Source organism: Rhea pennata, chromosome 2 (assembly GCF_028389875.1).
Source record: "Rhea pennata isolate bPtePen1 chromosome 2, bPtePen1.pri, whole genome shotgun sequence".
Classification (NCBI taxonomy): Eukaryota; Metazoa; Chordata; class Aves; order Rheiformes; family Rheidae; genus Rhea; species Rhea pennata.
The window spans coordinates 63,890,353-63,905,248 of NC_084664.1; the positions used below are offsets into that span (position 1 = coordinate 63,890,353).

General features: G+C 37.4%; 1 long non-coding RNA gene across 1 annotated transcript in view; it reads left to right on the forward strand.

The window, feature by feature from the left end:
• Positions 1–9,929, forward strand: part of LOC134136193 (uncharacterized) — a 30,174-nt gene extending 20,245 nt beyond the window's left edge. The window contains exons 2-4 of the long non-coding RNA XR_009957450.1: positions 4,313–4,395; positions 5,305–5,357; positions 9,797–9,929. This is a non-coding gene — a long non-coding RNA (uncharacterized LOC134136193). The remainder of the gene's footprint in view (positions 1–4,312; positions 4,396–5,304; positions 5,358–9,796) is intronic.
• Positions 9,930–14,896: the final 4,967 nt, after the last annotated feature.

The window sequence follows — 14,896 nt, forward strand, 5'->3', positions numbered from 1 at the left end:
TCTGGAGAAAAAAGGCATTTTTACTGAGAACCTGTTAAGAAAGACTTTAATCTTAAATCTTAAGCAGTTTTATATAAATCATCACTCAGCAAAAAATACAGTATGTTTTCAAAACATCTGAGCCACATAGGGCATGACTGAATCTAAAGTCAGCCAACAGTAGGTAGGAAAAGGATAGTAAAGTTTGAAAATTCTTACTACTTTAAACTAACGTTCCCAACATAAAATAATGTTCCTAGCTGTCCAAAACATGTTTGAAGCATTTTGATCCTACTATTGAAGTTATCTGTGTTAGATTAAATATTCTGACTTCATCTCCAAAATCACAGATATTTATTATTATGATAAATAATAACTGAATCTATGAATATAGAGGTTTTCTGTATGTGTGATTTGCAGCAAAGGAGTATGTTGTTTTTATTAGCACACAATGGCATATAGTCAGCAGAATATTCACCAGAGTTAAATAGTATAATCCTGTCAAAACTCCAGGCCAGTGTAGGTTAGATTGATGGTTTATTACTCTACTATTGGCTTTAACATTTCTTCATGCACTTTTTAGCTTCATATATACTGTTACAGGTAGTGAATACAACTGTTGGAGATGTATTAATACTTAGTAGCATTATTCAAGTTGACAGTGCAATGGGAACAGGTATCACTATGGAATTATTCATTAGAAAACTATGCCTGCATTTCTTAATTCCTCCTCTGACAGCAATAGATGGAATTCATGAAAGTCTAAGTGTGGGTAAAGGAGGGAGGTACCAGGACTGTGACTGGTCACATGCAACTACGTTACTCAATAAATCCTCTTCTTTTTGAGGCTCTCCAGTGTTCATCCACATCAGGAACTGTAATAACTGTAATAGATAATGCCTCTGTTGGTTATCTGAGCACAGGTCCATAATTCATGTTGTTCACTAGATCGTAGGATTATAAATAGATGTAGTACTCCAGTTAAGAAATTCCTTGATCATCACACTACTGTTTGAATTTTCAGGTGCTTCTGTTATTCTTACAAAAAATTCTGGCTCCTTCTCGAATAGTAAAGGAAAAATCTTTAAGTCTGCATTCCACTGATGGATTACATGAGGTCTTCTGAGGTAATTCTTGAGGGATGCCAAAAAACATAGAGAAACCAAAATAGTGGAGGGAGAGAAAGGAGTAAACAAAGCCTCTATTGAGAATTTCCCTTACCCTTGTCTACATTCCTCAAAGCTTGCTTGTTCTGCACTGTTCTTTCAGGTGTCTCCTTGCCTCTTATGTTTCCCTGCTGAGGAGTATTTCTTCTCCCAGATTCCCTCAGGTCCTCAGTGCTGAATAGCTTCTAACAGGCTAACTTGATCATGTAGAGTTTGCCTTGCCAGTCCTCATGAAAACTGACAGCGCTGCATTGACAGGAAAGGCGAACAGAGTCTCAAGATGTCTGAGGTGTGAGATAGCTGGGGCTCTTAGTGAGCACAGGCAGACATTGACAGCCAGCCCTGCTGGCTTGCCCCAAATTTTGCTTGCAAGCCTGTCTTGGCCTGGCCCCAGAACTCCTTGCAAAAGTTGGAGAGTTGGCTGGTGCCAGCAGAAGTAGGTGAGACTGAGTGAGAGGAGGTGACTTATAAGAAGGTCTCATCAAAGTGGCCCTTATTTGCCACCTGAGCTGGACAGATGCCTTTCAGCTCTGCACTCTTTTGCTTATTCTTGATGAGCTGTTCCAGAGTGGGTGCAGCCTGTTAGCATTTACAGGTAGTGCAAGTAGCTCCTTCCCATCTAAGTACTTAGTTCTCTGCTGAGGTGGTCTTTATGAAGCATGATTTCCAATGAATACTTCTCTTAGATACCTGAAGTATTTTACTGAATGTATTGACACACTAGAGCTGATGGGCCAAATCAGTTCTTAATTTCCTGATACTCATGGCAGGGCTTATAGCCTTTGCCAAATGAACAGTATTCATTATTCTTCTTTTAGCCTGGGAATCACCCAGGAAACTGCTTTCCCAAGAAGTCAGGATCACATCTTCATCAAGTTGCCTAAAAGCTCTCTTTCCAAGAGAAGCTACAATGCAACTTATCTGAATTAAAATGTCCCTTAAATGAAAATATCTCCAGGGTTCCAGAGGACTTTGCTGTCTATGTAAGTGATTTCTCTAGAGTTTGGGTTTTTTTTAACCACATCCTAATGAAATGTGAACACAGGTCCAGCAATGTCTGGAAGATTTATTTGAGGCCTTCATCCTGGCTCAGAATTCCTTTGAGTTACTCTGTTTTCATGACTTTCCTTTTTTTATCCGTTATACTCTTAAAGTATACTTTTAAAGTACTATAAAATACTTGCAAATGTATTTCCTGAAGCTTTTTGGAGCTGTTTTTTCTGTCCTTGCAGGACAGTCTGAATGAAGCAAGCTGTTGAGTGATTCTCTCTACCCTGCGTAAATCATGAAATGACAGTGAGGAAGAAACAGCTCCTTCTCATTTCGGAACAAATGCTCTGAGTTCATCAATGACATGAAACTGAAAGTACAGAGCAACTGGGGCCACCAATACACCTGCTTATATTGATTCAGCCTCCATGATGATCTGGTACCCACCGATGAGGACTCTGTGGGGGACCTGCAAATTCAGATTCTCAAATACCAGTAACAAAAGGGCAATAAAAAATTATGCTATTTTTCATCAGTAGCCAAGTGAAACACGAGCACATGAAAGACTAGAGTGTAATATATTCATAGCCAGCTTGTGTAGGAAATTTGACATGAAATGTCACCTTGTTAATTTGTCATCTTGTCATCTATTATCATGGAAATAGTACTCTCCATAGAGAAACAAACTATAGTGTATTTGTTAAAATACTTTGCATTGAAATAACAGTACAAAGTTTATTGGTAAGAGTTGAATCAGGATCAAGAAAATTATGATACTGCTGAAATCTGCTGCACTGGAATAGGTTCTCTAGGTATCTTAAGCCAGGTGACTTAATGGCTTCTGTGTCCTGGAAGGTAGGCTTTTTGCCAAGCCCACTAAGGTCTTCCCCTGTATTCCAAGTGGGGTTGTTACTTCTGTGCACTTCAGCAAGGCAACCTGTTCACCTTTGTGGCAGATGGTTCTTTGCTAATCCTGCTCAAATACATAGGAGATGTTGGGGACCACTTAGACCAGAGCTGCAAATAATCATTGGGAATATCCCCTATTAACTTACAGTTAAGCGGTTGCCTATTGACTCCATTGAAGCTAAGTGTGCAGAAGACTTGAATGTGATTTGCATGTATATTTCTATCTTGACTCCAAGTCATGTGTTGTTAGTCTTCTGACTTCTCTACTGGCTTTACTTACTGCTTAGTAGAGCTGGTCTTTGAATTCTTGACTTCTGTTAAATGGCTACATACTAGTTAGGTAGCTGCCATTCAGTGTTCAGAGGTTCAGTGCTGTACTGGTAAGACATGTCTTGTGTGGACAGATCCCCACAAGAAATGTATACAACTCTGTAAATCACTAGCAATCACACAGCAGCTTTCTGGGACACCAGAGGAGAAGTTTCTTGACAAGATTTAGGAGGTGTCTTCACCAACCTCTTTGCTTGTATCAAGTGCTGTAATGGAAGTCATGAGTGTTTTCCAACAATTGAGTGCTATTAGTACCTGAGAAAGCACTCAGATATGATACCTGAACTTGAGGTAGAGTAACTGAAAGTTTAGTATGTCTAGATGAATGCATGACATCTTTCCTAGAGGGGAGCTTTTGTTAAGGCTGCATCTGGATGACAGGAGATGGGCCTTATCCAATAGTGCTGAGCGTGCTGTGTTTCCTGGGCCATGGCATTGCCCACAGAATGTTGAGGGATGTGTCTGTGTCATCTCTTAAACTTGGTTCTGATCTAACACAGCACCCATATTAGAAGAATGATTTCTTTGTATGCTCCAGCTCCTGCCATTTCTTCCATGATTGGACAAGCTACCTTTTGCTCCTTTGGTGTAACATAATATGCTTTTCCCGACTCATTTGAGTCATTTGTTGGGGGAAGAAAAGTAAAAAATAAGTAGTCTTTTATTAAAAAACATGGAGCAAATCCAGTCTCTGAAGATTATATGCAGTAACAAACATGACTAGAGTCAAACTTGTCACTGACTTCCTTGCTGGAGTGCCTGCGCTTAGACCTGCAGGTTCAGTCAGTTTCTAGTAGTTCTTCTTGGCACAAATACTTGGACTGCAACATTGAAAGGTTTTCTGTGTTTCAGTTTAGCCTCCTTTTTTCATCCTTCATGAAATTATTCATGCAGATAGTGTATGTCTTGTGTGCCTGAGCCCTTTTCTTTATTTGTAGGCGATCTCAAAGCCAAGGGGCTGCTTTTTAGAGCACTGGAGTCTGCACGCAGGACCAACACCAGCTTCAGCATCCAGGAGAAAGTAAGCTGAAACTATTCTTAAATATAACCAACACAAGTTTTCTTATTCAGTTCTAACTCTATATGTTCTGTATCTGATGAACCATTTTCAGCTCATAATTTTGTAAACTGTTGACAGTGATAGACGTAGGAGGTCCCAGAAACCCTGGCCTTAAAGCCATGGCTGAAGGCATTGGTGGCAATGAAAGGTACCTCTGCTTATGAACTAATAGGCTCTGTAACACTAACGTCAAAAAAAGAAAAAAAAACTTATTAATTATGACATTAGTCATAATTAGTCATTAATAATGACATTAGTTTACTGTCTTATCTTGTTTACAGCCACCTAAATACATGTGCTAGTGCAAGGGAATGGAAGGAGAGTACTGCCAAGAGGCAGGACTGGCCTATCAGCTTAGGCTAGCCAGGAAATGTCTTGCTCTTCCAATGCTTTGCTCTTCCTTGTATGACAGTCAATAAATGGTATAAGATCCATTGGCCATAACAATCGTCCTTCTTAGAATGAAGGATCACTTTTAATTAAAATATAATTTCAATAAATATTTATCTTTTGAGAATATATATACATTTTCATATGTTTATGTAGGTATTCTTGTATGTATGTACTATTACACTATTATGTAAAGGGAAAGATATAAAAATGACTTTTCCATATTGCTATTTTCCAGAAAAATGTCAGATTTAAAATACTTGAAAATACTCACAGTCTAAAATTGAATCAATCTATAGATTCCAATTTTGAAATAGTTCATTTTGATTTAGTAATGGTATTATTGGCCTCAACTCCTTATGCAACCATTTTGGCCTGATAAATACTAGGATGCCATTGGAACAATGCTCCAGAACCTGAAATCTGGAACCAAATAAAATCTGCTGAAATTGTGTTATTATCATCTTTTTCATTTTGCAGTTTTTAGACTGACGTGTTTGATGAAACTAACCTTGTGCTGGTTTTCTACAAAGGTACTTTTTGCAGTTTGCTGAGTCATTTGCAAATTATCCCCCAAAGTGGATTCCAAACAAGAAGCCACTGCAAACATGCTTGCATGTTCCTGTATCTTCAAAAGCTGTTCATTTCAATAGCAGTGATGACGTGCTGACTTTTGTAAGCAAATAACTTAACTGCATGCAGATATTAGAACTGGCCTGAATCTCATGGGTTCAGGTGTCACTCATGACCTTTTGCTGGCACAAACAGCAGGAATACACCTGAACTAGAATTATACAAGAGCTCATGTAACTTTTTCCTTCTTTTACATTGGTATATGGAAAGACCTCATAAAAGAAAATCTAACCTTTTGAACAATACTCAGATATTCTGTAAATGAGAACCACTTCACTGAAGGCAGTGATTTACAGCTTTTTACATTTAGCAGTAGTTCAGTTACCATTTATCACATTTATTCTCATTATTCCCTAGATTCTACCACTATGTTCAAGACAAGTGTTACAAGACCCATTCACCAGGAAATGGCTTTGTGTATTGTTTTAATGACTTTAAGACTAACAAGACCTGAAACACAACTTTCTCACTAAGGACTGTGTTATAAGAATAGTATAAGGAACCAGGAAGTAAAATTGCCTGTTCAGTATGTGAACTGAAATTGTAGCTAGATGGTATGATATGATTAGAAGTGTAAATGTTTTATGATGTATATTTTCTAAGGCTTACGCATACATGGTTTAGACAGATTTGAAATTCTTTGTCACCAAATAATGCCACGTGAAAGCATGCTGGATGTGGTGAAGTTGTTAGTTGGACAGGTGGTTAGAAAATCACATAATAGTCTACTGGCTTTGTGCTACTATTTTGTGATCCCTGACAAAAATATCAATGTGTAGTAGGTGAGACTAAGAATCTAATTAAACTTGTATGTTCTACACTACTTTTAATTAACACTTTAATGTGGAACAAGGAAGTGGTAGATTGAGACTCAGATGGATCCTGATCTTTTTAGTAAAAGAATACCAAAGTGTTGTACATCTAACATACCATCAGGAAGCTGAAATGGAAAGATAGATTTAATTCTTCATTCCATCTCAATTTCTTTTCCTTGAAAGAGTGTCTGACTTACTTTTAACCAGATGTCCCAGGAGATCCTCTTGTTCTGTTTTCCGGATTTTTTTTGTCTACTCTCTGTGTCCTATTAGGCCTCTTTTTTTATTTTTCTGTTCTAGTCAGAAATGGATTTCATAAGAAGAAACATGTAGGTATTTACAGTTTATACACAAAGTATTTCAGTAAGTTGAAGTTAAGGTTGAGAGAACAAATTATTAAATAGGAACAACATTCCTTTCAGAAATGCTTAAAATTGTTATAAACCTAGCTAATTCAATATTGCGTATAACCACAAATGACACACCACTTAAATGCAAAGAAAGCCTCAAGAGCAATTCAGATCTCACCTGCTGCATAAAAACATACATTCTAAAAAAGTGGATGCATGCTAAATCAGAACTGTAGTCCATAACATTCCTTTCCTTAATAATTCCATTCAAACTTTCTCTTTAAAAACAAATGGAAGAACTCCTTCTCCCCTGTCCAACCCTCACAACCCTAGAATATTTCAGACTTCTTGGACCCTTTACTTGCTGCTAAAACCTTAAGAGTTACAGGATCCACATGCAGAAAACCACAGGTGAAGATACTGTAGCATTTATACTTAAACACCTGATTAATCATTCCTCCTGAACTGAAGTTTACGAATTCTCTACTATTTGTTACTCATACAGAAAGTCTTTCATGCTAAACGTGATGCCGTATCACCACAGCAACCTTTCTTCTGGTATTTTTTTTTTCCCAACTGTGCCATAACGTAAGGACTGGGCAGGAGAAGTTTGCCATTGTAACTACATCACTCTTTCGCCTGCTGACACCTGCCTGCTCAGTGGCCTGACCCAGAGCCATCACAAGTACTGCAGGCTGAGCACCATGGCACTAATTCTGCCAGAGCATGTCCCCAAAATTCAGAAAGAGTCTTTTCAGAATGAAAACAGTCAGGGGAAAGCTTTCAAGTTAAGCCACTACAAAGTTAAGAAGGCAATGATGAATATTGCCCAGCCTGGGAGCTCGGTTGTCACAGCCTGTTCCCGTAGCAGTAAGACTGTCCTGCAGGAGATTGAGTGTGAACGCGCTGGTGCTGGAATACTAACTCAAAATTTTGGCAATAACCGGGATTATTGTCCTTTTGTTAAAAGGCTGTATGCTACTCTGCAATCATATCCATGTCAGTAAAAAAATAAAAAACATTTGCTTTCTATCATGTGAGTTAGCACATTGGCAGAAATTGAAGATATTAGTGTGTGTTAAAAATAAATATGTATTTATCTTTACTCAGTATTGCTGCTCAGAAAAATAACATTGACTTTAGTGAGGTTTACAGAGATGCAAGAAAAATTCCAGGACCTTGAGATCAAAATGTTAACATAGATTATTAGAGCAGTAAAGATTTTGTTGCTTTTTCCCCCCCTCTTATTCTTCTTAAGGAATAGATTTATACTGCAATAGCCTGAAGTTTTGTGTGTTCTCTTATGCACTACTGGGAAGCTTCATTCACAGAGGTCAATAATTCAGAATGAGTTCATGTAAAACCCTGCAGGTCCTTGGGTGAGCTGTAGAACACTTTTACTGTACTATCAAACAGAATAGTAAGCATTCTGCAAATAGCAATATTGGTAAATACCAGTATATTGTCTTCACATCATTTTTAATCAGTTTTATAAAGGTGACTTCACTCTAGAGACTGTCTAAAAAACAATCTGGAATTTGCCAGAAAAAAATCTCAGATTTAAGGAAAATTAATTATCTAGGAGAATGATTCATACTGGAGAAATTTCATAATAATAATATGCAATATGTTCTGTGTTCAGGTGGAGTGCTCCAGGAATACAACATAATTTGAAATTGGCTCTTCCATCTTCATATGTCAGATCTGCAGTGTTTTTTTTGTTTGTTTTTTTTTTGGTTTTTTTTTGGGGGGGGAATGGAGTTAGACATTCCATTATTTTCATTTTTTTAAAAGATAATCCTTTATATCTATTTATCAATCACTGCAGACTCCAGTAAATGTTTTGCAGAAGTAAAGGTCTAATATTTTAAGGGGCTTATTCTGACTTTCTCATGATTCATTTCTCTTGAATCAAGAAGCTAAAATTTGTATTTTTCTAATTATTTGAACTTTGTATAAAAATCATTTGCCTGGGGAAGGGTGTTCCTGAATATCAATTAATTCAGCTTTCCAATGGCAGATTAATATTTGGCAGTGGTGCTTTTTTGCAATGATTGTCTTTAAATTTAAGTTTTGAAAATTCATATTGAAGTGTAGTTGGACTGAACTGTAGGTTTCCTCAAAGTGCAATGACAAAACCTCTTTCAGTACGTTTCCAGGAAATCAGATCTGTCTTTGTGTAGGTGGAGCCTTAAGGACAGGCAAACCAGGATGCTAAGAGGGAAGGAAAAAAAAATCCCTGAAACCTCAATCAACTAAAAAAAAAAAGGGGGGGGGGGGGGGGAAGCCAAACCTACCCCCCCCCACCCCCCGTTCAAATGGGAGCAAAAGTACCAGATTCTGAGCAGTCAGAGTGGAAGAGGCCAGAAGTGGAAGTAAAGAGGCTTCTCGCACTTTGAGTGGGACTGAAACAGCAATGTTCAAACCAGTTTTTTCTCAGACCCATTAACTTTTCACCTGCTGACCTGTCTAGCATATGTTGGCTTGTTTTTATTATACTGTAGTTTTTTCTTCTTCCAAAACCACTTGGTAACATCTAGTGGTAAAATATTACCTATACCCTCAAAGAAGATCTTATCTCAGCTTTATTCAGTTGATAGATAATTTAAATATATTACGCCTTAATGAAGAGGAGGAAAAAAACAGGCATTAGTAAGACAACATCATGCTGTGTCCATAGAAGCTGTAAATCACTGGCCATATGAGAACTACTATTCAACCAGATTTTCAAAGGCTAGGTGATCTGATAGTTTGTTCTTACTGTCATCAATGTGACTGAAATGTTTTTCTTATTTTGATAAAGCAAGAATATGATTCAAAAAAGTAAGGTGCCATGTTTGTTTGTCTCCAAGATACAGCAATTGCAAAACAAGACTTATATTTTCTCCTCATGTAAGGCAGACAATTTATTTTCAAAGTATGCCTCTGAGGAAATTATAGTTCAGTCAAATTTGATAAGAAAACTTGTATTTTGGGCAGAATTTCTGGGCTTAGTTTACAGCTGACTCTCAGAATGTCAAGCTGTCTCTTAACCTCCAGTATTAATACCACCTCCCATTTATTTATGCTAGTATTATAAATATTCATAATATTTTGCACCTACATACTGTTTTTCATCTGTGAATCTCCAAGGCTTCAGAAGTGGTTAAAAACCTCACTCTCATTCTTTGACAGGTGGAAGATTTGAAGTACAGATTTGAAGGCCTTAATTGTCCAAAAGCTTGCTTTAAAGGCTTAGCTGCAGTGGATACGGCCATGGATTTCTCAAGGAAGCCTCTTAACGTATGGATTTGAGTAGCTTCCATCTCTGTTGAAGCCAGATCATTTCACTTAGAGCCAGCTAGTCAGGCAGGGAACTCCAGATTACTATATGGAGCTACCAAATTCCATCTGCCTTTTCAACAGGGGATTATTTATCTATCCTGAATAACATTGGATTTTGAAATCAAGAGATACAAATGAGATTTCCCTGATTGGAAATGAAAAAGAATTTTGGAGCCACTGGGTGTCGCTGCTTGACTGCATTTTGATAATAATAAATACAAGAAGGTACGCAAGAACTGTAAGTAATCTGCAACCGCTCTCAGAAGTGCTTTACCTGGAAAACACTTAATTGCTTGTTCAAGTAATAGTATTTGGTATCAGTATCACAAGCACCAGAAAACCTTTCTCCTTTCACTCCTTGCAAAGTGGTATCTCTGCAATATCTTATTTATTTAGAATAGCTTATTTTTACATACAAAGTGTTATTTGATAATGAGTGATCAGGAGAGTTTTTCAAAACAGTGGTGTTCTTAGGCAGGATAAAAAAATATTTATGTTAATTGAAATGATCTGCACTTCCTTGGATCCATTTGCACGTGGATAAAGTTACATCTCATTTGCTGTTTCCATTTCTCATCTCTCATTTTTTTAAGCAGTATATACACAAATCAGAGACTGTTGGCAGAGTACAAGGGCTGATCTTGAAATCTGAAGGCAAAATCTGCCATTATGGACAGTGGCAATTCGAGCTGAGCCAGACTGCCGGTATAGCTTTACACAAACATGCAGTGGACTAATTGTGCACAATATGCATAACAAATGACATACAAAGAAAAGTGCTAGCCAACAATTTAAAATATTGTGCATCATACAGCATAGCTCTTCTAGGGGAGGTCCCTGCAATGATGACAGGGAGAAAAGGGGAAACAGCAACTCCTCTTTTTCTTAGGTCTCTGGCTGCCTGATCCTTATTATTTCCTTTTGATGGAGAATTTCAGAATCTTAGATTTCATTGGGAATAAAAATGGTTTTAAAATTTTTGAGAATCTGCACAAAAGAAAGGCACTTTTTGCATTAGTGGCTTTTCTGAAATTCCAGTTATCACATGATGCAACAGCCCCCTCTTCTTCAGTCATCCAGCTCCTACTTTGCTGGGAGGATTTAAGCTCCTCCCCACCCCTCTTATCTGGGGAACTCTATCTGTTTTCTTACAGCTCTGGTGTCTCCTGGGGGACATTCCCTCTCTTCCCCGAGCCAGGTCTCTTTAAAAAAACCTCTGCTTTGGGAAAGAGTCCCCAAATCCACTTTCCTCAAGATAAGAAAGAGAGAAATGTATATACCAAAGCAAAAATTGAAACCTATGGTCAATCTCCACTTGGAAACTTAATTCCTTACCTGCCTTGTAAGATGTCTCCCAGAATCTGCCTATGGTCTATTTGCCCAAGATTTGCTTTTTCTTATTCCTCCCTCTTTATCTTCTGCAGAGCTGTACCATTTTGATAACTACCACTTTTCTTCAGAATGGTTATATGTGTGAGCATCATTATTTTTAATGGCCTCATTCTTTAAGGTTTGGAGCTGATGTGGAGCCAGCTCTTTCCTTGCTGTTATACATCAGTGGCAAACGATCCTACTCGGTTACTGGAACACCATAGTGCAGTGCTCCTGCTCAAGCACTCTTAGAGCTAGCAAATTAATTTTCTGCCTTTCTCTCTCCTGTCTCATGTTGCATAGGACCCTAAGCATGTGAACCCTTGTGTTCCATAGTCTGCCTTTAGGGAGGCAATGTTGCCAATCACACCAGAAAAATTAGCTGTTTTATCCCCAGGCCTCCTTTTCTCTCAATTGGCTCTTGTAAGCATCACTTGTTTCGGTCTCTAGCACAGTCCCTTTGCTGGGGAAATGATGTCCTCCTGCTAAGCTACATCCCACAATCTTCTGTAGTTCTGAATGCTCAAATCAAAACAAATATAAAACATATATGAGAAAGAACATTACTAAGCCATTTACACAGATCGCAGACCTTTCTTCAAGACCTGTCCATCAGCTCATTCACAGAATCTCAAAGGGAAGAGAAGTATTTTTCAACTTAGATAATAAGCCATTGATAAAGAGAAGCTGCTGTGTCCAAATTCCAGACATCTCTCAGATTCTACCTCCAAAAAAGTAAGAACATGGAGCTTAGCACATGGGTGACTAGAGAAGGATCAGCAGAAAAATCAGCCTAGAACGTCATAGACTAGAATATTACATAACATGTATATGGCTTTTACAAATTGAACTTGAAATGACCATATAACCAAGCTGAAACATTCAGATTTTCTCCAAAGAGCATCTGGATCTGGGAACCTGATTGGATTCAAGAGTTCAGCTGAATCTAGGCTGGTATTGCTGCGCGTTGGTACACCTGCACTCTCAGTATAGCAGAGAGAAACCATTCCAATGTGAAGCAGCATAGGCTGCTAAGATGTAACAGCTGCATGGATAACGAATGTGCAGAAAGCCTCTGAGCCCTACCACATAAACCAGGCAGCTGAGAGAAAGGCTGAGGTTAGCAGAAAGGTATGATCATTTTTCTGTAGATGACCACAGAATCTGCAGAGTTTCTAAAAAATTTTCTAATCTTTATAAAGCAAAAGGAAAGGATAAGCACTAAGCATTTCATGGTGAAATGTGCAGCACAGAGCACTCCAAAAAGGGAAAATCCCCATGCAAACTAAAGACTGAAATTGTGTATGCAGTAGGAGAATATTTGAATACATTCAAGACAGAAAATCCTAGGCCTTCAAATTTGGCTTCCCTCCATCAAGCCTTAAAAATGCACTGAATATTGTTGTGGATATATCACAAATGAATTAAAAGAAGAACATCTGCTAAGGAAGACAGATCTCGTATTATAAAGGCGCAGGAATAGCTCAAACATACTTAAAATTACTCTTTGATAGCATAAAAACATCAGTAAATATTACAAACAGAAATCAAGAGAGAAGGCTAAATTCTGTGAAGACCTAATGGGTGATTGCTTCACTGTGATGAGCTCTTAAAAATCTGATTTTCATAATGTCTTCAGTATACAATTTTTAAAGGAGATTTATTTTGAAAGTCTGGTAAGATACATGGAAACCAACATTCTGTTTTCACAGAAAATTTCCAAAGTTTCATCAATTCTTTTCAAGTTTTGAGTGGAAATGAAGATTTTGGAAAATTTTGGGAAAATATTTACTTAAAAACTAAGCTTATACGCTTCATTTCAGTTCTGACTTTCTGGAACAGATACAATTTTAAAGAACAGAATTCTAAAGAACCGATACCACAAAGAGACAAAGAGATCACTGCTTGAACCAGAGTGTAACTTTTAGTAAAAACTTTCGATGCCAGTGGAAAAACAGATGTGAAAGAATTAATTGTAATCTGTTTAATTTAAGAGTGATAATTAGAATTTCAGCAAGTCTAACTCTACTAGGCATGATCTTGCTTCTTCATATTCTTGAATTTGTTAGACGTAAGAGCTCTTTGAGTTATCACATTTCTATTCCCATTTAAGCCACAAACCTTTCACTCCTTATTTTTTCCCACGTTAATCTAACACATGGACCACTTGAATTCATCAAGATAGAGAAATTTTCTAATTCATAAAGCATTTTTGTGGCTCTTGAACTTCTTGAACTGTAGGCTCCACAACTGGATAGAAAATTTCTGCTATGGTCACAATTAAATCTGTTACAGAGATAGTGAAACCTTTCTTCACTTTTTTTGTACTCATCTAATATTTCTAGGAATATGTTAGCTTTTTTCTGTATTACCACATACATCCTCAATGAAACAACCCCCCTGAAATCCTTGACTAGGTCTTACAGTAATTTAAAAATGTGAATAGTCACTGCTTAAAATATAAGCAACTGCATATGTTTACAAGGGTTCTGAAATTGCCTGAGATATTTCAACAGTAGAACACACCTTGGTAAAAAACAACTCACTTTAGAACTACAAGTTCACAGAGCAAAAGCCACTCAAAGACAGAAGAGAATATAGAAACAAAAAGAGGGAAGATAATACCCGAAAACGTTTTACAGGCTCTTGCAAAGGTTCTTCCTTCTTGAAAATGGAGATGAATATTTAATTTTGAGTTACAAAACTCAAATTGTTATAAACTGAGTTCTAAGTAAGTACCTACACCTCAATCATCTGAATTAGTTTTTTTTTTATTAGTGAATAAATAAAAAAAACAGAAGGACTTCTTTTGCTTGTTTTTCTGTTGTTTGTAATAAGGATTTTTGATGAGCAGCTTCTGAGGAATTGGTACCTTCATTCTCTAAAGGGCTTTTTTTCCAGAGAAATTCAGGATGAGACCAGTTAAAGAACGGCACATTCAAAATAGTAGCAAAGCACACAAAAATAGCAGGAAAGCAGAGTCATTGGAGCAAAATGCTGAAAGAATTGAAGACTGGAAGACTTTCTGGAAGATATGCAGTAGCCAAACCCAAGCTATTGCATTCTAAGTGAATACAGAGGAAATTGAAGCCGTTCTGAAAAGCACACTGTTCTCCACTGCTCCTTCTTTCTGACATTGAAGGTCTCTGGTGAGAGAATTACCTTGCCCCACATAAACATGGCTTTCTTAGCCCACTGGAGAGAACATAATGAAGTTAGAATTAATTCTAGCAATGCCTATTTTGCCAACTGTATTTAAAAAAAAAGAATGTATTTTCTAAAGCTTATTTAGTGTAAATACCCTTCTTCCTTTTCAAAGCTCTTTTATATACTATATGTTTCAAAACATAGTAAAAAGTTATCTCAAAAAACTCATCTTTTTACCTGCTAAGTTCTTTAGTCATCTATCTATTTTGTCCTACTCGAAACAGAGTAAATAGATCAGAGGTCATCCTACTTGTAGGGGCAGGATGAGCTCAGTTGTCATGATGGCTGAAACCAGGGGAAGCTGCTGTTGTAATACAAGATTGCGTATTGTCTCAGCATCTCTTCATTTTCATTATTGAGCTAGAGACTCTT